Here is a 27,550-nt window from a genome sequence, read left to right as displayed (position 1 = left end):
TAATTTATTTGTGTAATGAACAGCACAGTTGCCATCAGAAGGCTGAAATTGTCCTACTAACGTGGGGAATAGGAGAAACAGAACCTCGTTTAAATATTTGCATATTTTTAATTCTATGGATAAATGCATCACTGGAAAAGCATTTCCTTAAGTGCTCTGTGGAACCAGAGTGTGTAAAATTAAGAGGATTTCGGGTTTTTCAATTGCAAATGCGTTGGAAGGAGCACTGAAGTGTGCCGAGATTGTGAGCACGTGGCAGTGGGAGGGGTTCCCCCAGGCCGTGGTGACCCTGCTGGTTCAGCAGGCACTGTTGGATTCAGCAATGGGCAGTAACCAAAGTGGCCAAGGCAGCTCCTGCCCTCTGCTTTAGAAGGGCATTTTGTGAAGGTGCATTTTAATTCCTGCTGTGAAATGGTCCTTGGCACAGTAACTGCTGAGATATATGTAAGGACTGAAGGGAGAGGAAAAGCCAGTAGGAAATTCAGGGGGCTGTGGTATCAGCTGTAAGCAGAACAGCAGGCAGAGATCTGTGCTGGCATTTTGCTCCCTTGGCAGGATCTTACTTTGAGTTTGTGCTTATCAGAGCGAGCAATGCAGATCACTGCTCAAAATCCTGTTTCGTAATGAGAGGGAGGGAATTCTGAGACAATCTGACCTTTACCTCCTCATCTTGAAGGAGGCAGCAGCGTCAGATGTTTCTCTCAGTGATTCCAAAATCTATCACATTTTCTCCTCTTCATTTGTTTGCTACTTTCATTAAACCCTGTAATAGATGAATTAATTAATTTGCTAGAAACCAAATCAAATAGTATTTTTAATTTTGTTTTAAATGTAAAATTAAATATGCCTGAAAACTTGGAGATAACCAGAAAGACAGCTTCTCAGCAACGCCTTATCAGAGAATGGCTCGGTGCTTAACAAGGAATGTAAGGTACTATCTGTAGAGAAAAGGAACGAGGCCCCAGTTTCGATATCTCTCAGCCCGGTGCCTTCCCCCCCCCCTCCTTCCCCTACAGGTTTATCTAGCCCCAAACAGTTTCGCCCTGCTAAGAAAAATACCTCCTTGCCCTTTTTTTTTTTTTTTTTTTTTACCGTTTCTAGCCCTAAGAATTCCCTTCTTCTCCAAACCCCCCCACTGAATCTCCGGGGAAGACCCGTGCCCTGCAAACCCCCCAGGTTCGTCTCGTTCCCCTCCTAAACCAGCACCCGGGAAAAACCCCCACTTCCTCTCAGCCCCTCCATCTTTCCCAGTACAAGCCTTTCCTGGCCATACATGCCCAGTTTCACTCCCAAAACACCCAAAACTCAAAGCTACCAGTTTTTCTCTTTTCCCCTGCGGCCCCGGTCGGTCTCGACTCCCACGCCAGCCGCGCTGGGGGGCCCTGGCTGTCTCCATGTCCTGCCGGGGCGCCTGCCAGCCGTGTCGCTGGGGGCCGGGTCCCACGGAGCGCCCCCGGGGATCCCAGTACCACGGTCACCCACAGCGCAAGCCCTGCCAAGCTCCCCGCCAGTTCCCCTCCCCCCAAAGGAAGGCTGTGCAGCCCCACACCTGGCCCCAGCTACCCCATGCCAAGGCAGGAGCACAGTGGAGATAGATCAGCAGAGATAGCCGCCAAAAGCTGAACCAGCGTGGGGAGCCTGCGACCAAGCATACCAGCGGGCGCCGGCTCGGCACAAGCCGACCCCCGTCTGAACGTGCTGCATTGTAACCCTTCCTGCTGTGTACGACCAAACAGGACATCATGCTAAAGCCTGCAGTTTGCCAAGTACCCCCGACTGTATAGCCACATGGAAACCCCCCCACTCCTGGGCGCCATGAGGCGGGGGTATTGCGAAACACGGCCGGACCTGGTTGAAGACTGCAACTGTTACAACGAACAGAACTGAGCCTGCGCAAACGAAAAGTGCTGACGAAACTGTTATGTAACACATGGAAACTGCGCCTGCGCAAAGGGGGCGTGGCCTACGCCAGAGAAAGTGAATATAAGCAGAGCCCTGGACGAGAGCCAAATGTGAACCTTTTGGAGCTGGTCTCCTGGGTCACCCGGTGCTCTGCTATCCTGCAAGCACTGTGTTGCTCCTCTCCTTGCCTTCACAAAGAGCTGTAATCACTGAGGCTAAGGCCTACAGAGCTGGACGCTGCAGTCACTGAGGCTAAGGCCTACAGAGCTGGACGCTGCAGTCACTGAGGCTAAGGCCTACAGAGCTGGATGCTGAAATCACTTAATAAAATCACTACCTCTTTTTTTAATAAATGCTATTAACCTTTTTTTCTCCTTATAAAATAAAATAAACGTTGATTTATCTAGCTAATGCCTTGGAAACTATAACAATTCTGGTGCCGTGACTCGGATCCAAAGGCCTTGGACGTGGATCGTCGACAGGAAGAGCGCTCCCGTCATCCCCAACAGACGGTCCTGGACGCAGATTCTACGGAACAAGACCCTGGACACCCGAACCTAGAGGGCAAGTAGAAAGAGCAACAGAACGGACTGCAGTCAGGTGTCGGTTTGGCCATAAAGGACCCCGTAATTCAGTGCGCACTGCCCGAACAAGGGACCCAAGGACGAGTAAGTATAGTACGATTCTGTTCGGTTGGGGAAGGGTTTCCTGGAGTGCAGTGAATGAGAGGTTCTTACAGAACCAAGTGAGTGCGGACTCTCTACGTAGTGCGGTTCCCATTGCTCGCGAGAGCGTGGGCCACGAACGAGAGGAAACGAGAGTGTGTGTGTGTGAAGGCACTTTGGAAGATGGGACAGAAAAAGAGTAAATTTTCTGATCCCATGGGAGGGTTTGAAGTACAGTTCCCGGATATACCCCCTGATAGCCCCTTAGGGCTCATGATGACCTGTTGGGATAGTTGGCCCTCTAACCAGGGAAAGAGTAGAGAAAAGATGGTAAATTATTGTATGAAGGTATGGGGAGGTAGACAAATCCGAAGAGACAGTCTCTATTGGCCTATATTTGGGACATTTGAAGACTGCCTATGTAACGCATTAAATGAGTATGTTAAAACCAAAATACCTTTTAATCCTGAAGAAAGTGAGTATGCAAGCTTATGGGTAAGACTAGAAACCAAGACATATCTATATCCACTTAAAGAGAAAAAAGAAACTAAGAAAAAGCATTTGAAAATTGAGGAACTCCCGCTATCTCCTCCTCCCTATGTCCCTCCTCCCCCTGCTCCAATCCCTGCACCCATTGCAGTACCTACTGCTCCTCAGCCAGATCCTTTAACGGACTCTGAGGATTCCCCAACACCCTCACCATCACAGTCCCCGGAACCAGCTAGAAGAGTTACCAGAAGTCAGACTGGGAGAAGGGGGCGATCAGAAAATAAATTATATCCCTTAAGAGAAACAGCTATGGGAGGTCCCCAACCAGGGGTGGGATTTGTGTCAATTCCCTTAAATTCAGGGGACGTAAGAGAATTTAAAAAGGAAATGGGAAATTTGTTAGAGGATCCACTTGGTGTGTCCGAAAGGTTAGACCAATTCCTGGGTCCCAATTTATATACGTGGGATGAAATACAATCTATTTTAAGAATATTATTCACAGTAGAAGAAAGAGAAATGATTCGAAGGGCTGGAATGAGAAATTGGGATACAAGACATCAAAATGGCCCAGCCGCAGATACTAAATGGCCTTTACAGCGGCCTAACTGGAATAATCAAGACCCAGGAGACCGGACACACATGGCAGATCTGAGGGATATTATTGTCCAAGGTATTAGAGAATCCGTCCCCAGAGGACAAAACATCAACAAAGCTTTTAGTGAACACCAAAAGAAAGATGAAAGCCCCACAGAATGGTTAGAAAGACTAAGAAAAAGCTTACAGCTTTATTCTGGTTTAGACCCAGACACCCCAGTGGGACAGGCCTTATTAAAGACCCAGTTTGTGGCCAAGTCCTGGGTAGACATACGAAGGAAGTTAGAGAAAGTAGATGATTGGCAAGAAAAAGGATTAGATGAACTTTTGCGGGAGGCTCAGAAGGTTTATGTGAGGCGAGATGAAGAAAGTCAAAGGAAGCAAGCAAGAATTTTGGTTGCAGCGGTTAGAGAAGGGCAACGTGAAATTAATAATGGTAAAAAGAGTGAGATACCCCAACGAGTAGATGGAATTGACAAGAGAGACCAAAAAGAGCGAAAAGACTTGAAAAATATTGAATGTTTTTACTGTCAGAAGAAGGGGCATCTGAAGAGGAACTGTAGAAAACGCATACAAGATGAAGCAGCATTTAAAGAAGATTAGAGGGGTCAGGGGCTCTATGTGCTGGGGACCCTAAAAGGAACAGAGCCCTTGATAAAATTAAAACTAGGTCCCCAGCAAGAAGAAATGGAGTTTCTAGTAGACTCCGGGGCAGAAAGATCAACTGTCCAACAAGTGCCCCGAGGGTGTTCACCATCCTCGGAGAATATATATGTAATTGGAGCAAAAGGGGAACCCTTTAAGGTCCCCGTACTAAAGGAAGTAGAAATAGAGGCCCCCTCCAAGATTGGAGTAGGGTCATTTCTATTGGTCCCAGAAGCCGAATACAATCTTTTGGGAAGGGATTTAATGATTGAATTAGGGATAAATTTGGAAGTGGAGAACCAAAAGTTAAAAGTTAAATTATACTCTCTCACTGTAGAAGATGAGAGAGAAATAGATCCTGGAGTCTGGTACACCCCAGACTCTGTAGGAAAATTGGACATAAAGCCTCTCGAAGTAACCATTAAAAATCCTGAAGAGGCAATAAGAATCAGACAATACCCTATTTCACAAGAGGGTAAACAGGGTTTACAACCTATAATCGAAAGGTTGATAAAACAAGGATTATTGGAACCCTGTATGTCACCTCATAATACTCCAATTTTACCAGTACGGAAGCCTGATGGGTCATACAGGCTTGTCCAAGACCTAAGAGAGGTCAATAAAAGAACCATTACCCGATTCCCAGTGGTGGCTAATCCTTATACTTTATTAAGCCAACTTTCCCCCGACTACAAATGGTATAGTGTTGTAGATTTGAAAGATGCCTTTTGGGCTTGTCCTCTAAAGGAAGAAAGCCGGAATTACTTTGCTTTCGAGTGGGAAAATCCCAACACCCACCGTAAACAACAACTAAGGTGGACCGTGTTACCCCAAGGGTTTACGGAATCTCCCAATTTATTCGGGCAAGCTCTAGAATGCTTATTAGAATCTTTTTGTGTTAGCAAAAGTGTTACCTTAATACAATATGTAGATGATCTGTTAATAGCTGGAGAAGACCAAAATCAAGTTCGCAAAGAAACTATCAGGTTGCTAAACTTTCTGGGTTCTAAGGGATTAAAAGTTTCAAAATCTAAACTACAATTCACAGAAGAAGAAGTCAAATATTTAGGACACTGGCTTAGTAAGGGACATAAAAGACTAGACCCCGATCGAGTTAATGGAATTCTATCCCTGCAAGCCCCCACAAATAAAAGACAAATTAGGCAACTTTTGGGATTATTAGGATATTGCAGACAATGGATTGAAAATTACAGTAGCAAAGTAAAGTTTTTATATGAAAAACTAACTCTTGATGGACTATTAAAGTGGAGTCCAAAAGATGAAAGTCAATTAGAAGAATTAAAAGCAGATCTGGTAAATGCACCTGTATTAAGCCTACCAGATATAAAGAGACCTTTTTTCCTATTTGTAAATACAGAAAATGGGACCGCGTATGGAGTTTTAACCCAAGAGTGGGCTGGAAAGAAAAAGCCAGTGGGGTATTTTTCCAAAATACTAGATCCTGTCAGTAGAGGGTGGCCCACTTGCCTACAGGCTATTGTGGCCACTGCTCTTCTAGCAGAAGAAGCCAAAAAAATAACCTTTGGTGCAGAATTAAAGATATATACCCCTCATAATATACGCGGAATATTACAACAAAAAGCTGAGAAATGGCTAACAGATAGTAGGTTGTTAAAATATGAAAGCATTTTAATCCATTCTCCCAAATTGGAACTAGAAGTAACCAGCCTTCAAAACCCAGCTCAATTTCTATATGGAGAACCCTTAGAAAAATTGTCACATGATTGTATTCAAGTAATCGAGTCTCAAACTAAAATTAGAGAAGATTTAGAAGAAGAAGAATTACCTGATGGAGAAAAATTATATACAGATGGATCTTCTAAAGTAGTAAATGGGCAACGCAAATCAGGGTACGCTATAGTTGATGGAAAAACGTTTGAAATTAAAGAATCTGGGCCCTTGGATAAGACCTGGTCGGCCCAAGCTTGTGAGCTATATGCTCTCTTAAGAGCTCTTCAGCTATTGAAAAACAAAACAGGGACAATTTTTACTGATTCAAAATATGCATATGGGATTGTGCACACATTTGGGAAAATATGGGAAGAACGAGGGTTAATAAATACCCAGGGAAAAGGCCTAATACATGAAACACTAATTAAAGAAACCCTAAAGGCCTTAAGACTGCCCAATCAAATAGCTGTGGTACACGTAAGAGGACACCAAAAAGGGCTATCTCCTAAGATAAGGGGAAACAATCTAGCTGATGAAGAAGCTAAGCGAGCTGCATTACTGATGATAAAAGCACAAGAAATAAATAGCAGCAAAATCGAAATAACCAAAAGTTTCACTAATCGGGAAAAAGAAAAATTGCAGCAAGTGGGAGCAGTAGAAAAAGATAACAAGTGGCTGCTACCAGATGGGAGGGAAATCCTTCCCAAAGGGCTAACTCAAAGGATTATGAGAGAATTCCATCGACAAACTCATTGGGGAGTACAAGCATTAGTAGATCAATTTGAAACCAAATATATAAGTATAGGAACTTATAACATTGCCAAACAAATTGTTGGAGAATGTTTGACCTGTCAAAAAGTAAATAAACAACAATTAAGAGAAAAGGTACAAGGTGGGAGGGAATTAGCTAAAAGACCATTTGAAAGGCTACAAGCCGATTTTACTGAACTACCTAAAGTGGGAAGATACCATTATCTCTTAGTTTTAGTAGATCACCTTACCCACTTTGTAGAAGCTTTTCCTGTAGCTCGAGCAACTGCCAAAACAGTGGTTAAAATATTATTGGAAGAAATTATTCCCCGGTATGGAGTCATAACAGTAATAGACTCAGACCGAGGGCCACATTTTACCTCCAAAATTATTAAAGAGGCATTAGAACCTTTTGGAATTAAATGGGAATATCATACTCCTTGGCATCCTCAAAGTTCTGGAAGAGTGGAAAGGATGAATGGAGAAATTAAAAAGCATTTAACAAAACTAATGATTGAAACCAAAATGAATTGGGTAAAATGTCTGCCTTTAGCTCTGTTAAATATAAGAACTCAACCCCGTACAGATATCGGAATATCCCCCTTTGAAATGCTGTATGGAATGCCATATGACTTTGGAGTCCCAATTGAACACCCAAAAGTAGAAGAAAAACTGTTGCAAGAATATGTAGTAGAATTAATGAAAAGAAAGAAAAAGTTAGAGAAAAAAGGATTGGTAGTCCAAAGACCACCCTTAGATGTATCTATACATAAGATACAGCCTGGAGATAAAGTGCTAATAAAGACTTGGAAAGAAACATCCTTAACCCCTCGCTGGGAAGGACCCTTTCTTGTTCTACTTACCACAGACACTGCAGTCCGGACAGCAGAAAGAGGATGGACTCATGCCAGTAGAATCAAAGGACCAATCCATGATCAGCAATGGGAAGTGGTGAATAACTCAAAGGACTTAAAACTGACTTTACAAAAAAAAAAAGAACGAATAAGCTGATCTATAACTGTACATTGTGTAAATGCAAATTGTAATTATTATCCATTTGTATGCTATAAAAGTAAGGTCAAGAGAGGTGGTGGGTGCACAGTCATTACGAGAATACTCCTGAAGAAGTTTTTTTTTCTAGGAGTAATATAATCAAAAACAAAGTTAGAGTTCAAAAACTTAAAATTAAGGGTAACAGTGGGAGAATACAAAAATTTCAATCTGATAAATTGTGGGAGGTTTTTATAAAAGATAAAAAAAAAAAAAAAAAAAAAAAAACTCCGAAAAATATCACTAAAAGTGGTAAGGATAAGCTGTGACTTAAGAAAGGCAAGAAATAAAAAACAACTGAGGCACATACCAAGTAAAGTAAAACGAGCTAAGCTAAAGATCCCCTGAAGACTACACTTGCTGCCGAGAAGATGATAAACCCCGTTGCTCGATGCAACCGAGTAGACGGAGGAGGCAGAGGTGTATTACTGTGGGGACTGTTAATGGCTAGCCTTGTTGGAAATCCAACAAATGCCCTGTGCCACCAGACAGAAGGTGCAATAAAATGCCTTGTAAGTCCAAAACAGTCTTTCCCCCACTCAAAACAATATGAACCGGAGTTTTGGGGTATAGAACTGCATTGTGGTAATAATTATGCTCGAAATGACCTTATAATTCCACCATCATCTCTTAGACCATGGGTAATAACGGCAATTTTGTTAGCAGTTGTAAAAACAAGTAAAGCAAAATGGCCATTAATTTTTATGGGGATAAATCTAGTAAGTGGGGAAAATCCTCATCAACCCTATAATTGGACCTTGGTCAGAAGAAAAGATTCTTATGTTATCCAACAAATAGTTACACCCGGATCCCCAAGTTTCACTGCCTCACTTTGTAATCTAATACCCACAGACCAATGTGTAAAGAAAAAGCCTTATTACTTCTGCCCAAGTTCCAATCCTGGGAAAGGATACTGCAATCTTCCTGATGAATATTATTGCGCTCACTGGGATTGTGTTACTATAGCTGCAGCTTGGGAACCCCCAACTACGGATAAATTCCTAAAAGTTGGATGGGGGCCAGCTGGCTGTAAACCCCCAATTTACAACATGGTCTTAGAAAGGCGAAAAATAAATACCCTTGGTAATTGCAAGTACTTATACCTTAATGTCACTTCTCCAGAAGATTTTGGGTGGAAAATAGGAAAAACTTGGGGTGTGAGATACTGGGAATCTGGTAAAGATCAAGGAGAAATAATAGTAATAAAAAAAGAAGAAGTAGTAGTTGCAAAGGCAGTAGGTCCTAAACAAATACTTAACACACCAAAGGCACCTACAGTAAGTCCTAATCAAACAATTAAACCAACCCTATTAAATCGTACTAAGCGTGCTCCTAAAACATCAGAGGAAACTATCACAGAAAATGAAACAAATCCACTATGGAAAATAATACAGGCCTCCTATCAGGCCCTAAATTATACAAACCCCAATATGACCTCAGCCTGTTGGCTCTGTTATGATGACAAACCCCCTTTTTACGAAGCTATTGGATTAGACCTGGACTTTAGCCTGAATGAAAGAGTAGCCCCTAAGCAATGTAAATGGGAAGAAAGACGAGCAAAAATCCCAATGCAATATGTAAGGGGGAAAGGACGCTGTATAGGGAAAATACCTACATCAAAGAAAGAGCTTTGCAGTGTACATGAAAAGAGATTAAACAAAGTCAACAAATACTGGGTCATTCCTCCAAAAGGAGGATGGTGGATTTGTTCAAAAATAGGTTTAACTCCTTGTATATCTCTTAAAGTATTCAATGCATCCAGAGATTACTGTATCCAAGTAAGAATAATTCCCCGAGTACTGTACCATCCAGAAAATGAAATGTACGATTATTGGGTAAAAGAAAACCATAATATTGTTAAACGAGAACCTTTCACAGCCATAACTATAGCCACCCTTTTAGGATTAGGAGTTGTAGGGGCAGGAACTGGTATAGCCTCCCTTGCACAGCAAAACCAAGGACTTTCATCTCTTAGAGCTGCAGTAGATGAAGACTTAGAAAGAATAGAAACGTCAATTTCAAATTTAGAAAAATCCCTGACATCACTGTCTGAAGTAGTCCTACAAAACAGAAGAGGGCTAAATTTATTATTTTTACAACAAGGTGGGTTATGTGCGGCCTTAAAAGAAGAATGTTGCTTTTATGCTGATTATACTGGAATAGTCAAAGATTCTTTAGCCAAAGTAAGAGAAGGGATTGAAAAAAGAAAACGAGAAAGAGAAATACAACAAAAATGGTGGTTTAACCAGTCTCCCTGGCTAACCACTATAATATCCACTATAGCAGGTCCCCTAGTAGTGTTATTATTAGTGTTAACTTTCGGACCTTGTATTTTAAACAAAATAATTAATTTAGTTAAGTCTCGATTAGAAGCTACTCACTTAATGACATTAAAAGAAGCAGATGTTGTTGCTAGTGAACATCTGTTACAAGAAGACCCAACTTTACAAGCAGCACGAGAAACAATAGCTAGGTTTGATCAGCAAATTAATAATTGGTAGAAAAACAAAAAGGGGGGATTGTAATAGATGAATTAATTAATTTGCTAGAAACCAAATCAAATAGTATTTTTAATTTTGTTTTAAATGTAAAATTAAATATGCCTGAAAACTTGGAGATAACCAGAAAGACAGCTTCTCAGCAACGCCTTATCAGAGAATGGCTCGGTGCTTAACAAGGAATGTAAGGTACTATCTGTAGAGAAAAGGAACGAGGCCCCAGTTTCGATATCTCTCAGCCCGGTGCCTTCCCCCCCCCCTCCTTCCCCTACAGGTTTATCTAGCCCCAAACAGTTTCGCCCTGCTAAGAAAAATACCTCCTTGCCCTTTTTTTTTTTTTTTTTTTTTACCGTTTCTAGCCCTAAGAATTCCCTTCTTCTCCAAACCCCCCCACTGAATCTCCGGGGAAGACCCGTGCCCTGCAAACCCCCCAGGTTCGTCTCGTTCCCCTCCTAAACCAGCACCCGGGAAAAACCCCCACTTCCTCTCAGCCCCTCCATCTTTCCCAGTACAAGCCTTTCCTGGCCATACATGCCCAGTTTCACTCCCAAAACACCCAAAACTCAAAGCTACCAGTTTTTCTCTTTTCCCCTGCGGCCCCGGTCGGTCTCGACTCCCACGCCAGCCGCGCTGGGGGGCCCTGGCTGTCTCCATGTCCTGCCGGGGCGCCTGCCAGCCGTGTCGCTGGGGGCCGGGTCCCACGGAGCGCCCCCGGGGATCCCAGTACCACGGTCACCCACAGCGCAAGCCCTGCCAAGCTCCCCGCCAGTTCCCCTCCCCCCAAAGGAAGGCTGTGCAGCCCCACACCTGGCCCCAGCTACCCCATGCCAAGGCAGGAGCACAGTGGAGATAGATCAGCAGAGATAGCCGCCAAAAGCTGAACCAGCGTGGGGAGCCTGCGACCAAGCATACCAGCGGGCGCCGGCTCGGCACAAGCCGACCCCCGTCTGAACGTGCTGCATTGTAACCCTTCCTGCTGTGTACGACCAAACAGGACATCATGCTAAAGCCTGCAGTTTGCCAAGTACCCCCGACTGTATAGCCACATGGAAACCCCCCCACTCCTGGGCGCCATGAGGCGGGGGTATTGCGAAACACGGCCGGACCTGGTTGAAGACTGCAACTGTTACAACGAACAGAACTGAGCCTGCGCAAACGAAAAGTGCTGACGAAACTGTTATGTAACACATGGAAACTGCGCCTGCGCAAAGGGGGCGTGGCCTACGCCAGAGAAAGTGAATATAAGCAGAGCCCTGGACGAGAGCCAAATGTGAACCTTTTGGAGCTGGTCTCCTGGGTCACCCGGTGCTCTGCTATCCTGCAAGCACTGTGTTGCTCCTCTCCTTGCCTTCACAAAGAGCTGTAATCACTGAGGCTAAGGCCTACAGAGCTGGACGCTGCAGTCACTGAGGCTAAGGCCTACAGAGCTGGACGCTGCAGTCACTGAGGCTAAGGCCTACAGAGCTGGATGCTGAAATCACTTAATAAAATCACTACCTCTTTTTTTAATAAATGCTATTAACCTTTTTTTCTCCTTATAAAATAAAATAAACGTTGATTTATCTAGCTAATGCCTTGGAAACTATAACAAACCCGGTGCATTAAACCCACCAAACCCAAAAGCACCCGAGCAAACAGAACCCCACCCACCCACCAAACAAAGAGCTCTCACCCAGAAAACCTCTGAGGGGGTGAGGTGTGTGTGCATTGGGCATCTCCTGTCCCACAGCAAGTCTGGAACCTCAAATACTCTTTAGCAGCTCATTAGAATGGATTTCCCATCTACCACATTTTGCAAATATTTTAATTACACCCATCATATTTATTGAACCCAGGCTAGAAATTTATATTGACATAAATTTTTGGGGAGACATTGAATTCTTTTAGTAAAATGCATTCACCACCTTCCTAAAACTAAAATGTTTTCTTGGGGAAAATGGGAAAGCAGTTCTTGAGTGCCCATCTATTCTGTGTCATTAAAAGCAAGGAATGCTGTGGGGTCTGTATGGAAATGCACTCAGAGCTCCAGCAAGCACAGCCCAGCGGGTGTTCTGGGCACAGACTGGCACCTGCCTCAGGGTGCCCAGTGGGATTGGCTCCTGCCTGCAACACTTCCTGCTGAGAGCTCTGCTGGGCACCCAGCAATAACAGCAAAGGAGAAAGAAAGGATTGCTCATAAGAATGAAAACAGCTGAAGAGATTAAAGGCAACATTTTTATACAGAAATAGGAAAAAACTGCAATCAGGCAAACATTTTGGTAGCAAACACAGCTAACCAGTCCTTAGAAGGTCAAATCCATCAAATTGCACACCTGCAGCACATTTGTGTGTTTAAAAATTCATTAAAAATTATTCAAGGGGCATTTCTGTTCCATCTCTTCTGTAATGAATATATTTGCATGTAATCACAGCCTTGCTCCTCTTGAGCTTTCTTGCTCATTTCCTGAATCCTCGGTGTGTAACCTGACCCTGTGGGATTTGCAGAGCTGAGGGCAAAGTCCCCATGGCAATGGCCTGGCATTGCCACCTTGGGGAGTGCCCAGCCAGTCCCGGGGAGGGGCTGGCACGGAGCAGGAGCATCACCGGGCTGGCCACGGGTTCCACCAGCCAGGAATTCCTGCAGAAACTGGAACAGAGACGAGCAGTTGATTGCTTTGTCTGTGCATTTTCCTTTAGTTCTTTGAAGTGTGATTGTAAAGTCATGATTTGAGCTGCTCTTCAAACTCAGCCCTTCCCAAGGCTTTGATATTGTTACAGTGCCTTGGGGAAGCAAACAAACAAACAAACAAACCCAAGGACAACAACCCATAAGAGGGAGTGGAGCACACCACAGTCTCTGCATCACTTTCTCCCCACGGGCTTTTTGATCTGGCTGTGGGTTCACAGCTTGGGGCTGATATTCCCTGGGGAGCACATTGCAAGGCTGTTTGACTTCACACCTGTGACACACATCAGTGTCATCCCACCTTGTGGCACCAGAAGAGACAAGATTGTCATAGGGAATGAAATTAACTTCTTGTATTCTTCATAAAAATAAATAGGCTAGACACAGGTAGTTAATTTTTTTAAAAATTATGGACTGCAACTGACTTTCATAAAAGGACTGAAGTTTTATTCAAATTATGACATTTTTTCCTTTAAAAAACCCACAACTTGTCACAAATTTTGTACAAAAATTCTGCTTTTCTAAGTATGTATCCTATTGACTTCTTTAAACTTATGAGTCTTTAAATCAGTCTTTAAAAAGTGGAGGAGACACCTGTATCAAGAATAATACATTTTTCCATTCACAGTTGTTGTGAGGGATGCAATCATTATTTACAGATGTCTAATTTGTAACGTCCCTCTAAAACTTATAATAAAAAGTTATTTCATATTTTGTGTAGGAGAAAGAGAGCCAGTCTACAATTAAAGATGATCAAAGAGCAGAAATCTCAGGTTTTTAGTATTTATGTCTGGTCTTTATAATGGTGGAACAAACAGTATTCCATGTTGGCTGCAAAATTAAAGCAGTGGGGTATCAGATTGCAGCACGTTTTGCCTTTATGGCTTTTGAGTTCCTGTGTTGACAAATCCTGGAGCTGGATCCATTATTTGCTCTTGGCTGAGATGAGGATTCCAAATAACGGAATGGGGATGACCAGGTAGCAGAAGCTTTTTCAGTTTACACCAGACTTGCTCTGGAGAAAAATCATGTTTAAGTAAACCAGAAATGTAACTTGAACGTTCTGCCTGTGGTGGTCAGTTTGTCTTCCACACGATCTCCTTTCCTGCGTGGGTTGCTGCATGTCCCAGCTCTGTGGCTGTTAACAAACCAAACCCCAGAACACACAACTACACAATAACCCCTTTCGTTTTAAACAGTGTCAGCAGAAAACACCCAACATTTCCCTACTCAGCCAGTGATGATCCCAGAATGCAAAGGCAGAGTGGCCAACCATTTCTCCTCTGCTCTGTTTGACTGCCCACCGTGTATGAGCCAGCACGAAGGACGTGCAGCTACACTGGCAGTGCCAGACAGTGCCGGTGTGTTGTTTAGTAAAGGCTCCTTTAGTCCCGCCCGGCTCCGGGTGAGGGGCAGCTGCCCTGAGCCCTCTCACTGACTGTGTGTGCAGAGCCTTCAGAGCCTGGGAACACACCAGCAGCAGCTGCCTGTTCTGCACATTCCCTCCAGCCACCCCTCACTTCACAAAGGGTTTTCATTTCATCACCCTTATCTCTTAAAGGCTTTCAAAAATAATCAATCTCTTTCTTTTCTCTGTTTTGTCCTATTCAGAACGTGAATCTGGGAGGAGGAAAGACAGCAAAAATCCTTCACATCTGGAGAGAATTGCAAGTTGCCTTTGGCCTTCTGCAATGAAATCTGCAAGTTTTTGTAAAAAGTGAGTAAAAGTATCAGCAAAAGACAGACCACACTCACCTGCCAGGCCCATGGCAGTGTTCAGTGCTCTCCAGTGGGGATTTTGTGGAGGCTTTGCCCTAAGAACATCAGTTCAGAAGGAGCTGCTGGCCCCTGAACAAACAGACCCATGGCTTGCACATGGCACACACGTGGCCCAGATCCACAGCAGAAGGACAGAGCCCACAGGGAGTGTGTCTGTGGGGAGGTGGCCCCAGCACCTCTGCTTGGTGAGAAATCTGAGGGGTTGTGGGACTGGTTCTGGAGTCTTGGGGTAAAATCACTGGGGCAGTGTGTCTATTTCTGCAGGAGGAGTTTTAGCATTGCCCCTCCTAATGCCTTTGGAGCTGTGCCTGCTGCCCGTGGAGTGTGATGTGCCTGTACAGGAAGGCACAGGGCAGTGCAGAAACTGCACAGAAACACATGCTCTGTTCTGCAGCTCTGTCTAAGTCCTGCAGAATCCCCCACAGATCATATAACCCTGTTTGATTTGTACTGGCTTCGGGTTTCCTTTCTCAACTGTTACATGTCTTCTGTTCCTCCCCTGCTGTGACACCACATGAAAAGCAAAAGGCTGTTTGACCTCCCCAAATCCATTAGGCTGCCACCTGTGTTTTCATGTATCTGGATGTAATAATGCACAGACTTGCATGCAACCCACACACATCCTGCATTTGCTTCTGGGCAAGAGGTCTGGATGGTTCCAGACACTCACTGCACAGGCCACACTGCCATGTGCACAGCCAGGAACACCCCAAGGGTGTGTGCCTGCAAACCCAGCTCAGGAGCTCACTCCCTGGAATGCCTGTCAGGCTCACTGAAAGGGGCAGGGGAAACTCCTGGCCACTCCATGCTGATGTGTAATGCTTTGGGCAGAGGAACATTCTGTGCAAACAATGAAATGAGTGATCTTTTTAGCTCCTCTCAGCCTCCTTCCATCCTGTATTTTGTGCTGGTGACAGACCAGCTAATCTTAGCACATTGTCAGGTGAGCCTGAGAGGGGTTTTCCTGTAAGTTATAACACACTTGGGGTGCAGGATGCTCTGGCCAGTGTTGGCACATGCCCTGGTCCTCCCTGGGAGAGTCTTGCTGTGCTGCTGAATTAGTGCAGTCTGTGGGATGGGGCTGGTACAGCTTCTCTTCTAGAATGCACTCCAGGAGGTTTAGACAAGAACCAGATTCCAGAGCCTCACTTTGAATGGCAGTGAAACCTGCTGTTCTGAGCAATACTGGTAGGGTTTGGCAAAGAAATGATGCAGTTATAAGGAGGTGAGTATTTTTTTGCCACATTTATAGTCTTGTTGCTAATGAATGTTGCCTGCATGAACAGGCAGGTAGTGGGAACACCATTTAACTGTCGCTTCACCTGACACTTACTTCTTTTTCTGGCAAAGCTTTCTTATTTTAATTTGTTATTTATTTCAGAATTTTAGCTATTGGAAGTATTATGTTGCCTCATCCTGTTATTTTAAGCTTGGCAAGATCCACGTAGGGATTTAGCAAAACTGAGAATAGTTACCCAGCTCACTGCTAATAACTCTCAGGAATGCTATCAGTCAAAGCAATCTTTATTATTATTAAGGTATATATTTTCTTGGCAGGATAAGAATTACATGTCCCATTCCCTCGAAGCTGTTTGCTACCAGATACTCTGATCCTGTCTGGAGCAGGCTGTGTAATAAAGAAGAGGCATGTGTCATTCCCTTAGGCTGTCAGCTCTCTGTGCTGCTGGAAATGCTGGAGACAATGAGTCCTGTATCCAAGCCTAGTCCCACCAGGATCCAACCTGCATTCTGGCAGGGCTGGGATCCTGCTCAGATCCTTTGTCATAGGATATGGTGGAAAGAGAAGAGATGCCTTAAGTATGTGTATGACTGGTCATATATTATGACTAGACTCTATTTAAAGCTGAAAAAACTAGATTTTTTCATATGCTGAAAAGAAGCAGTTGATGCAAAATATTGGTGTGCTGTTCTGCCCAGGGACTCTGTATTTTGGGAACTGCAGTTGGAACCCAAGAATGTTTTCCCAACACTCTTAAGGGCAATCTGGACTAGAAGTGTTTCAGTTACTGGCACAGTCATGGATCCCTTCTGCAAAATCCAGATCTAGCTGTCGCTCTGGAATTTGCCCAGTCTAAGAAAGAGGAAGATAAAATTGTGTCTGTCAGTTACTTTTAACAGTGAGTGAGTGCTGAAGAATCCAGAGAAACCTGATGGTCAGGCCCCACTGTGAAAGCTGGGGCATGAATCGTGGTTCTGAGAAGCCTGTGCTTTCAGACTGTGGGTCATGGCAGTGTTGTCTTCTGCTTTGGAGCCCCAGATCACCTCTTCTGTTTAGTCTGAGAGCTCTTTCTTGACAAATTCTGTAATTCTCAGAGACAGGATCAAGAGAGCAATACTGTAACACTCCTGAGTCAAGGGAAGACTGGATGGAGGTTTTGGAGCATCCATAGTAGGAAGGAATAGTGTCTTTGCCATGCTGGGCACTATGCTGGAAGACTTTAGACACCATTTTTGTCACTGCTAACCCTCTAGCAGTCTACCAGTTGTCTGCTCTCCTATTTCCTTTCCTGCAGTTCATCTCAGAATCAGAAGGAGCTCTAGAGAATGAGTGAGGAGAGGTGGAATCTCTTCATTGCTTTGATGGCTGTAGACAGCAAATACTTGCAGTGTTTCCATTTTACAGCCATCAACTGTCACCTAATTTAGTAGATACTCATTGATCTCCAGCAGAGGATTTTGAAATTATAATCAATATGAAGATGCCACAGAGGAATAATAATAAACCTCTTAGGAGCTTAAAATGCATTTAATGAATCAGGAGGCTGAGTAAATAATACCATATGTATGTGGTGAGAGCTGTCTGGATAGCTGTGGTTACAGCTCCAAATAGCCCCTGAATAGCCTAGAAAATAGTAATAAATATATATATATTTAGTCATTATTATTGGAGGGTCTGCTTGTGGGACTATATCAAATGTAGTTAAAACAGCATAAAACATGAGAAACATGAAAGCTCTTCTTGTTTCTCTTTATTTTAAAAAGTGGTCCTTTTATTTCATTTTCTGGTGCAACATGTACATATTTGTAAATGTAAGGAGGATAAAGGCACAAGATGCAAGTGGACAAAAGAAATCCCCAACAAGAAGTAAGGAACACTCATTCCAGAGGGAGGAGTATTGCCTGGCAGAAGGATTGGCACAAACACTTGGGTGATGCCCAACCCTCTGCTTCCCCAGTCCCTGTGTGTGCCACCTCAGCAGCCAGCGTGGCCCAGGGGGGCAGCTGAGCAGCCTGACCCAGCAGGGGCTGGTGCCCTTAGCCAAGCCTGTGCCCTGTGAGCCCAGCTCTGGTACTGGGCTGGCCTCCATGCAGGGCCCTGGGCACACCCACAGCATTTCTGCCTCATCAGCTGAACTGGTAAGGTGGGTGATACTTACCTGAGGGCTTCATAGAGGAGTTATTAGTAACTCAGTCATAGTCAGGGAGTTGTCCTGCAGTTTGCATGCTGAATGTGGCAGGACAACACTCACCCATCAGTGGCTGCAGCTGCACTAACCTGCCCTCGTGCAGTGCTGTGAGGCAGCTGAGTGTGCCCCGTGTGTGCCAGCCCTGTGCTGGGCACTGCTCCCCACAAACAGGGGCTGCAGGGTGCTCAACAGTCCCACGTGTCAGACTGAGGTGAGGCACATGAATTGATGGTTCCACAGCTGTCCCTGCTGCCCTCTGTCCATGCTGCCCTTGTGCCGGAGGGGCGTGTGGAGCAGAGAGCAGAATGCTCTCAGGGGATTGAGGAGGTGACCCCTGAGACCCCTCCAGCATGAATGAATCTGTGATTGCATGATTTGATGTATGTGTTAAAGTGAGCTGGTTTTAGAAGTGTAATTAGGAAACAAAGACAGAAGCCAGAAATCTGTGGCCATTTCTCCTGTCCTTGATGCTTTATTTTCTCTCAGTTTCCAAAGGTTAGAGGGCTGTGTGTCTGCTTGTCTCCTGATTGCACAGCAGCACCTAAATGAGTAGGACCTGACCTTGTTGCCGACTTCTTTCAACACTGGAGGAAGACTGTTTATGGGAGCTCTTGTGTTCTCACAGCACAGAAACCAGGGAAAGTTTGTGCTTTGTGGCAGTGGACTGCTCACACACTGCCCTGTGCACACACAGGTAAACCCCATATGCTCCTGCAGGCACAGCAGCCCCCAGCAGGTTCTGGCCACGAGAAGAGCTCACCCTGTGCCTCACAGCTGCCTGTCTCAGTGGCAGCTCACACCCAGCAAAGCAAAGGTGCAGGCCAAGTGATTTACTCTGGTCAGGGCCATGTATTCCCAGCTGCCATCTCTCCCTGAGACACCTTGGGCCACTGGTGATTCATTCAACCCCAGTGCCCCTGGCTGCAGCTGACAGTCTCCCAGATTGCCCCACAGGAGAGAGGGATTGCCCCCACAGGCTGTGGGTAGCCCATGGGCTGTAAATTGGGCAGACTGATGGCTGTGCTGCCTTTGTTCCTGTAACTGTTCCTACGTTACAGCCCCGAGCAGTGGCAAGGACAGATTGACTGAGAGCTTGAACTCTGGCACTCTGGAGCTACAGGCAGTGCTCACACAGCCCCCAGCTCCCTGGGCAGCCCTGCCCTCTCCCAGGGTTCCTCCCCAGGGGCAATCCTGCCCCAGCTCCTGCCCCAAAGCACAGCCTGTCTGCAGCAGGAGCCACAGCGAGAGCTTGAAAGGCTCCCAGGGCTGGCAGGTCATCACCCCAAGGCAGGAAAGAAGGGGGAGGGAGGGAGAAAAATTGAAAAGTAACCACAAAGAGAACAAGCTCCTTTTTGAAATTGGAAACTTTAAAGAAAAGATTTATGAACCTTGGGGTTCATGAAACCACCTGGTGCTTTGGAGTTTGCTGCTGGTTAAATTCGGCCGTGCAAAGTTTGGTGGTTGTTTTCCTCCACTAAAAAAAGAAAAGGCAGAAAAGGCATTTAGAATAGTCTGATTCCACATGTGCATTGATCTTTTCAAACTCACGCCCACTTAGCTTTGAGCTGCACTCGTAAAAATCAGAGAGATGTAGGGGGCAGGGACTGTTGGGTTTTAAGGAGCTGCTCCCGTCGGTGCCTCGGCTGCGCCCCCGAGCAGCGCCGGGGGCTGTGTTTGCACAGTTGGTGACCTCCAGCCCTCTCCATGCGATGTTTAGGCTGAGAGGAGCTCCCAGACGTGCTGGTTGGCGGCTCTTTGGGGCAGCCCCGGCATCCCCCCAGCCCGTGTATAGCAGCAATTGCAGCCTGTGCCTTTGGCTCCCCCGGCGGGGCGAGGCAGGGGCTTCCCCCGAGCCTCTGGGGCTTCATTTCCAACGGGAACAGGGATAAAAACGGCAGGAGGGCAGAGTAGGCATCTCCTTCTGCTTTTAGGGCACGTGATAACTGCTCCTGTAGGTCTCGGCCGTGACACGTGGCAGCAAAGCACAGTTTAAGCTCTGCTTTGGCAAGACAGCTGAAGCTGGAAGGGGTTGTCAGAGAGGCAGAAGTCTGTCCTTTGCTACTGGAACTGCAGCAATAGTGCTTCACTTTTGTGGCTCATTTCTTTCTGGTGTTTTACACCAGCTGACTGTGCCTCATTACAATATTTGTAGGACAGATAGTTATTAGATCTGGATGAGTCACTCAGAATGAGCAGTTTATTCAGAACGTTGCTTATTTCCCCTTAAGTTTGCAATTAAAAACTGTGTTACTCTTAAATGCATTCATTATTTTGAAATTAGCTGTCAGTTACAAGAGTGAGTATTCTTGTTCTGAGTTAATTTGCAGTCATTTTCATGAAAAACATTGGTAATTTCCACTGCTCTGGCCATCTTTGTGAGTCCGGTGAGGTTATCTCTGTTCCCTTGCTGGTGATCCAAGTATTTTACCAGCAACGTTGTTACTCTGGAACCTCGGGTTTGACTCTAAACAAGTGGATTTCAGGTCGTTAGGGCTTCATTGTAACTTGAAAAGTATTTATACACAACCAGGTATTTGAAAGGAAAGTTACTTTCTTGCCAGGCTTTCTCTGAAGTGTTTAGGGAAGGGGAAGGGTGCTGGCCTTTAAGTATGAGTGTATGAATGAGTGAAAACCTGTTTGATGACGGGTGGAAACCCAGCATCTTTCTTCTTTCTTCTCTTCATTCTGCTGTGACCCTGTGGCACAAAGGAGAGAGTTCTTACCGCAGCCCAGCTCTGGCTGTGGCAGGAGCTGGAGCAGGCCCTGCAGCCCAGCAAAACTGAGGGGTTTTTGTTTCCAGACAAAACCAAACAGAGCAGGCAGAGGTCACTCCTGTGCCCCAGCAAGGAGCTTAAGGCGCCAGGCTGTTTCTAGACTTGCCTGTGACCTGTGCCCCTCCTGTCAAAGGTTGTGCTTGGCAGTGTAGCCTGTCCTCTGCCTTGTTAACTCCTGCCATCACCTCATATACCTTCACTCATCTGGAGCTCACTCTGTGCCTAATTGCCAAGATCCATCTGTAAGAGATAAAAATTTGCCTGATAAAAAAAAAGTTTCCAATGGCATTGGATTAATTGTTTAGCACAGTATAGTATTGATTCACCTGCTAAGTCTGCGTTTTTGCTCTTCACTGGACAGCTTACAGCTCCTGAAAGAAGGGATTATGTGCTTTGTCCCTTTGGAGGACAAATATGGGGTTTGCTGCTTGTCCAGTCTCATGCCAGAAGTCTGCAATAGAGATAAAATTTATTTCTCCACAGTAATATGCTCCATGGTGAAAGAACTGAACTGATTTCCTGGAGATCTAAGTTGAATTTCTGACTCTGCCACAAACTCCTTTATGTTCCTGTGCAGGTCCCTTCACAAGTTTCTGCCTCAGTTCTCTCTGTGCAGAGGAATTGAGCCTATTGTCCTTCCCTGCCAGCCTTTATACTGGAGTTCAACCTCCAAAATAGTTAATCAGAGGATCACACCCACTGCATGCTGCTGTAGGTCTTTGCACATGGAGATCATGGCCTTGTTTGGGGTCATGCTCTTAATATTCCTCAGAAGTGGACAGAAATATCCCCATTTTTCTGAGGGGCCAGTTGAGGAAAAGGAAAGGTAAGAGATTATTAGCAGTAAGAAGGTAGAAAGAGATCTCTGTGTGTTCTCTTCCATTTTTTTGCCTTACTTGTACCCCAGGCCATCTTTAGGCACAGGCAAAGAGTGGGCATTCACCTTGGAGATGTGATTACAGCCCTCTGAGCCTCCCTCTTACTGCGAGCACAGCAGAGGGGAATTGGCCCCCTGCTGCTCATCCCTTCAGCCAGTTCTGCTCACCTTTGCTCAGGAGCACAGGCCCTGCCTCACAAGAGCACATACTCCCTGTGGTAAAATATTTCCTGTGAGAAAAGTTAGGTGGTTATACCTTCTCACATTCTCTGCCAGGGCAGCAGGGCAGAAGGGTGCATGTCAGTGTTTGGAAATACTGGAAGCATTATGTGGATCCTTCTGGGGAAATATTTTCATATATAAATCTTGGTCCCACAGAAGGAAATGCTTCTGCCTCATCCAATTCCAAACAATTTAAGTGGAAGCAAACTGAGAAAAGTGAAAGGGGAACAGCTGATTTGTGTTGCAGGAACTGCTCACGTGTTCTGCGCTGTCCTGGGAGCCTGAGCTGGTCTCTGGCTGTTTGGAGCAATGAGAGTTTGGTCACTCAGTTCCACAGGGCCAAGAATCATCCTCTGCTTGTTACGTGTCAGTTCCCTTGTATTAAACTCTCAGGAGCCAAGTGTGGAAACAGATCTCAGTCGCTTGAGCTGCCAAGGAATCAAGATATTACTCCAGAGGCTGAAACTCTCTTGACTTTCAGCCTGGAGTCCTTGAGACTGTCCTGAAATGATGCTTGACCCACTCGGGGCTAATTAACAAAGCCAGGAGCTGTAATAATGCACTGCCATTGCAGAACAGTGGGGACAGGGACAGGGACAGGGACAGGGACGGGGACAGGGACAGGGACAGGGACAGGGACAGGGACAGGGACAGGGACAGGGACGGGGACAGGGACAGGGACAGGGACTGGGACAGGGACGGGGACGGGGACGGGGACAGGGACAGGGACGGGGACAGGGACGGGGACAGAGACAGGGATGGGGACAGGGACAGGGACGGGGATGAGGACAGGGACAGGGACAGGGACGGGGACGGGGACAGGGATGGGGATGGGGACAGGGACAGGGATGAGGACAGGGATGGGGACAGGGACAGGGACAGGGACAGGGATGAGGACAGGGATGGGGACAGGGACGGGGACAGGGACAGGGACAGGGACAGGGACGGGGACAGGGACAGGGATGGGGACAGGGATGGGGAAAGGGACAGGGACAGGGACAGGGGAAGGGACAGGGACGGGGACAGGGACGGGGACGGGGACGGGGACAGGGACAGGGACGGGGACAGGGACGGGGACAGAGACAGGGATGGGGACAGGGACAGGGACGGGGATGAGGACAGGGATGGGGACAGGGACAGGGACGGGGACAGGGATGGGGATGGGGACAGGGACAGGGATGAGGACAGGGATGGGGACAGGGACAGGGACAGGGACAGGGACAGGGATGAGGACAGGGATGGGGACAGGGACAGAGACGGGGACGGGGACAGGGACGGGGACAGGGACAGGGACGGGGACAGGGACAGGGACGGGGACAGGGACAGGGGAAGGGACAGGGACAGGGACGGGGACAGGGACGGGGACAGGGACAGGGGAAGGGACAGGGACAGGGACGGGGACAGGGACGGGGACAGGGACAGGGGAAGGGACAGGGACAGGGACAGGGACGGGGACAGGGACGGGGACAGGGACAGGGACAGGGATGGGGACAGAGACGCGGACAGAGACAGGGGAAGGGAAAGGGAAAGGGAAAGGGAAAGGGAAAGGGAAAGGGAAAGGGAAAGGGAAAGGGGAAGGGAAAGGGAAAGGGAAAGGGAAAGGGGAAGGGGAAGGGGAAGGGGAAAGGGAAAGGGGAAGGGGAAGGGAAAGGGAAAGGGAAAGGGGAAGGGAAAGGGAAAGGGGAAGGGAAAGGGAAAGGGGAAGGGAAAGGGAAAGGGGAAGGGAAAGGGAAAGGGGAAGGGAAAGGGAAAGGGGAAGGGAAAGGGAAAGGCAACTGAATTTTGTTATTTCAGCCCTGAATACAGTAGAGCACACCTTAGAATTACACATATCTGCCCTGGTTCCCACTGAGGAAAAGGGCAGATTTCTGTTTTCCTTCCCCAGCCTGGCCTGTTGCTTTCCTGTGATTTTCATCTATAATTTTTTGCAATGTAGTCTGAAAATTGATTACATTTTCTTATAATTTGCTGGAGAATAAGTACTAAGTATGTGTGGTTGGTCTCAGAATAACTTCATTTGATTTCAGGAAAGCCATCCCTGATTTGCATGATTTCAATTGAGAATATAATGAACATGTTTGAGTAATGGTGTCATTTAAATATTCCTCCAATTAGTTCCTGGTATTCGAAGCTGTGAATGCCTAGAGTTGATTTAAGAGTTTCTAATCTGTTACCTATAAAATAATATCACCTGCTGAATGTGGTATTTTCTCCTCTCGGTTTTTTCTCCCATGTTCATGAGGGCATTGCTTTGTCACATTTGTGAGCAGTTAATAACACCCAGTGCTCATTCACTGCGCTCTGAAGTCCTCATGCAAACCTGTTATTAGGAACTTGGGTTATTTTGATGCCTCTAGCTCTTAGTTCTGAATACAAAGTATTGACCCAAAACTGCTTGAAAGAAACAAAATCCTTCTAATCACTTAGAAAAGTACAGAAGTCTGCTCTTAAATTAGAGGATTAACTGGCTGGGATTGACTTTGCATATGGAATGGCAGCAGGAAAAGGGCAGCCTGAGTCATGTAGCTGGCCTTGTTTATATCAGTAAGAGAGAGAAGGAAATTTAATTTAGTGCCTGCAGTTCCGCATGCAAAAGGTCAGACTGGCACATGCCTGCAGGTCCCTAATCAGAAAGCTGCTATAATGTCCAACCCAAAGAGGGGTCAGCAATAAATGCAAATGCTGGCCCTTGTTCTGTGATTGCAGTCCATAAACTCCTCTTGCTTCTGGCCAGAGTATTTCACATGGTGCAAATGACTTCAATTAAAAGAGAGAGTGTCTGTCCATCCTCGGTCCTCTTTGTGTCAGGGGCCGGTGAGAGGGCAAACCTGGTGCTTTGGGGGGTTTTATGGTGCTGAACATCTCTCAGTTCTTTCCAGTCTCCCAGATGTCAGCTGCAATTAGCCAAAAGATACCATTCTCCTTTCCCATTTTTCCCTTCTTACACATACAGAGTAATCTTTCCCCCCACAAAGTCTGATAAAAAAATACTTTCCTTCTAACCCTAATCTGCATATACATTTCCATTCCTCTTGTGTTGCTGCTCTCTGACATTCAGTTGTGTCTTTTTCAAAACAATAATTTTTTGTTCTTGTTTCAATACCCAAATCCCCAATAAATTGGCCTCAAGTCAAGCATTGCTGTTAAGTCTTAGCTCTGATTTGGATGCTATCAGTGGCAAGCCTGGGACTCCCATTTCCCTCCCCGATGGCCCAGAGTGGAGCCTCCATGCAAACCCCAAAGCCCTGGAGCCAGTGAACAAATGGAGCTGCTTTCTTACTGGGGGAGCTGCTCCCTGGCAGGTTATTGCTGTAACTCTGCAGGGCCTGTCCTGGCTCCCAGAATGGCTGCAGGGCACAAAGCACTGACTGTGCTCTGCAGCCCCGTGTGTGGTTTGGGTGCTCACTGTCCATCACCCTGGCACACACTGAGTGCCCCTTGGGAGGGGCAGAGCTCCTGCAGCTTGGCTGTGTCTAAGGTAAGTGCCAGGTCATTGGGAAGGGGCAGCAGAGACCTTGAGCAGGACTCACCTCTCTGTGGAATATCATGATACACTTGAGCTTTGCTGGGCACTTTCAGTCTCCAAACACTTGGCAGTGTAACTAGTTAGGCATAATCTACCATAAGCCTTATCTATTCCTGCTCCCAGAAGGAACAGATGAGGAGGCTGGAGTAGTTTTAGTGTTCTTAAACTGTGTGTGGATGCCAAGGAGACAGTGCTGTTTTTCCCTGTGGTACATGTTCTGATTTATAAACACTGAAGGTGTACCCAGGCTGGGCACAGATAACTCTGTACCCCACTGAGCTGTGGGCAGGAACTCCCACCGTGGGGCTCTGGGTGCCTCAGGCTGAGCAGGGGCAGCCTGGCTGGGCAGGGCAGCTCCCGTTCCTGCCTCCCTGGGCAGCTCTGGTTGCTTGTTTGTGGGGCACAGAGAGCTCTACACCTGCCCCTTCCTCTCCCCTTCTGGATCTTCCGACCAGTAAAGTAAAACAGCACTAAAACAAAGCAAAACAAAAAGGGTGAAAAGAAAAAAATGTGAAGGAGGGACATAGTGAGATGGTCAAACACAACTATTTCCTTTGCATGATTGTAGAGGGAATCCATTGGATTTGACCCAAAAGGACCAGCAAGTATTGAATCCACTTTCTTTACCCTGCTTATTAAAAAAGTTTAATTTAATTTAATTGAAAATACAATTGCAATTTCTTGATGGCATTGTTACTGTTGTTGTCCAGGTATCTACCACGGGGCAAACCAAAGAAGGCTCTGGGCCAGCATCAGAGAAGGTCTGCTCCAAATTTCACAGAGGACAAGAGAGTCCTGCACTGAGGGAGGGAGAAGCTGGAAAGGTAAAGTGACAGTACCAGACTCATGTTTGGTCCTGTAAATAGTCAAGTGCTGAACCTTAAGATCAGAAATACCTGCCCTGATGTAACTGAGGTGAAGAGACATCAGTGAGAATATTTGTATGTGCAAAGTTAACCACTTTTCTAAGTCTGCAGTACCAGGGCTTAAGCCACACTCAGTGGTCTGTCATGGCTCTACTTACAATTTCTGGGCCACTTTCTGTAGGCTCAAAGGCAGACTGTGAACTCTGAATAAGAAAATGGTAACTTTGTCCGATGTTTCTCAATTTATTTTTTAAAATGTTCTAGTTTCATAAACAGGAGAGACCTTTTGAAGGTACTAACAAGTTACACTGGTGAAAGCAGGTTCAGTCCACACAGCCAAATTTCCACATGAAGGTGCTCATTGTATTCCTAAATCCATAACTCCAACAATGGGCTTCAGTCACTCTGCCAAATGAAAAAGGGAGAATTATGAGTCACTTGAAAAGCAATTCTGCAATGCTGATCTCTGAAGCACAGGTCTGTCACTTCGGAGTGTCATTTGCCTCTGGAGAGTCAGAGGTGAGGGTGCACTGTGCTCCTTTGGTTCTGGACAGTCAAACCAAGCTGTGGCTGCTGGACAGCACTGCAGTGGGAACACAGAAACAGTTACAAGGATTGAAAGGGAAGTTTTTGAATGAGCATTCTTGTCCTAATACTTCTCTTCTCCAGGACTGGTCAGGTGATGGTAAGGTGGAGTGTAATGTGTGGGTTTGCTTATGGTTATAGAACCTTGCAAAGGAGAAGAGTGGATTCATTCACAACACCTTTCTGTTCCTGGGAATATCAAGGAGGTGGACAAAAACACCACAACTGCCCCATCCCTCCTTAAGCAAAGCACCAAGGATTTGGTCTCCTTGCTGGTAACTTGTCCCTAAGAGCTGACAAAATTCACACACACACAGAGCAAACCTTCATGTGGACTCTTCAGCTCCCACTGTGATGTTGATGACTGAATCTCAGGGTTAAATGTGTTGGCAGTGAGGGCTGGGAATCTGGGCTGAGTCCTGAGCACCTGCTTGGTGGGCAATGAGGAGGACACTCCCCCTGCAGGCCCAGGGAACAGTTCCAGGTGCCCGGTGGGGTTTCAGACTGTCAGCTGAGGTAGCAATGCACATACCCAAACCAGCC

General features: G+C 46.0%; 3 long non-coding RNA genes across 4 annotated transcripts in view; 2 read left to right on the top strand and 1 right to left on the bottom strand.

Annotated features, from left to right (window-relative positions):
* The window catches only part of LOC139671014 (uncharacterized), a 354,063-nt gene that overhangs the window by 233,239 nt on the left and 93,274 nt on the right, over window positions 1-27,550 (top strand). For both annotated transcript variants that reach the window (XR_011697644.1, XR_011697643.1), the window contains exons 6-7: window positions 14,562-14,667; window positions 26,267-26,380. This is a non-coding gene — a long non-coding RNA (uncharacterized lncRNA). The remainder of the gene's footprint in view (window positions 1-14,561; window positions 14,668-26,266; window positions 26,381-27,550) is intronic.
* Window positions 767-11,851, top strand: LOC139671015 (uncharacterized). Its single transcript, XR_011697645.1, has 2 exons — window positions 767-2,570; window positions 7,606-11,851. It is a non-coding gene; the product is annotated as an uncharacterized lncRNA (long non-coding RNA).
* LOC139671018 (uncharacterized) lies at window positions 1,549-9,465 on the bottom strand. The gene is made up of 3 exons (XR_011697647.1): window positions 8,891-9,465; window positions 7,601-7,716; window positions 1,549-2,459 (listed from the first exon to the last, which is right to left on the bottom strand). It is a non-coding gene; the product is annotated as an uncharacterized lncRNA (long non-coding RNA).

The sequence above is a fragment of the Pithys albifrons genome, chromosome 4 (genome assembly GCF_047495875.1).
Source record: "Pithys albifrons albifrons isolate INPA30051 chromosome 4, PitAlb_v1, whole genome shotgun sequence".
Classification (NCBI taxonomy): Eukaryota; Metazoa; Chordata; class Aves; order Passeriformes; family Thamnophilidae; genus Pithys; species Pithys albifrons.
Note: the sequence above shows the minus strand (reverse complement) of the source record. Positions and strands in the feature narration are given on the sequence as shown.